Source organism: Aptenodytes forsteri, unplaced genomic scaffold, assembly GCF_000699145.1.
Source record: "Aptenodytes forsteri isolate BGI_AS27 unplaced genomic scaffold, ASM69914v1 Scaffold95, whole genome shotgun sequence".
NCBI classification, from domain to species: domain Eukaryota; kingdom Metazoa; phylum Chordata; class Aves; order Sphenisciformes; family Spheniscidae; genus Aptenodytes; species Aptenodytes forsteri.
In genome coordinates, this window is record NW_008794624.1 from 296,556 (window position 1) to 297,310 (window position 755).

Sequence of the window (755 nt, forward strand, 5' to 3'; positions counted from 1 at the left end):
CAACCACTCTCCTTTCTTCAAAATCCACAGGAGAACAGTCAGCTCTGAAATAACGGCAGCTGAAAAGAAAGGCGTTGTATAGCATGCCCTCCCCTTCCCAGAAGCAGCCGGCTGTGTTTTTAAATGTGTTTACTGTCCCAATTGTAAAGAACTAAATTTTAACACCTGCAAATAAGCTGGATGTAAGTAGGATGGAGGCAGAGGAGTGGGTTTCTCTCTCCATATGTGTGCGTGCGTCTCTGCGCTCCAAGTTGGGCGCTGAAATTCCCCGAATTGACAGCTCCAAGCAGAGGATGTTTCCAGCGCTGGGGCAAGGGGGGCTTTATTTCCCCTCTGCCTTGCAGGATGAACCTAATAAAGCACATGGCTGGGTTTAATATTGGAGGTGGGGGTCGGAGAGAGCCCAGTGCTCTCTCTGTATTGAATAAGACAGTTGAACCAAGCTTGGCTCCCAAAAGCTGCTGGCTTGGGCTCGGCATATCGCTTGGCTCACACCGGCGGTGGGAGACACTCGGTGGCAAAGGCGATTTTCAAGCCATTCCTAAATTGGCGTAATTCATCTCTTCTATGTTAGGTAGGTGGCTCAAGTCCTAGTGGCGGGGGATGGTGGCAGGGCCAAGGGGGCTCAAATGTGTCCCTGTGCCCTCCCTAGCCTCCGGCACACACGCCAGCCGATGTGAATTTGGAAAGTTGTTCCCTGTGGTGACATCCTAACCTCACCCTCCCCTTTTTTCTTTTCTCTCCAGGAAACATGT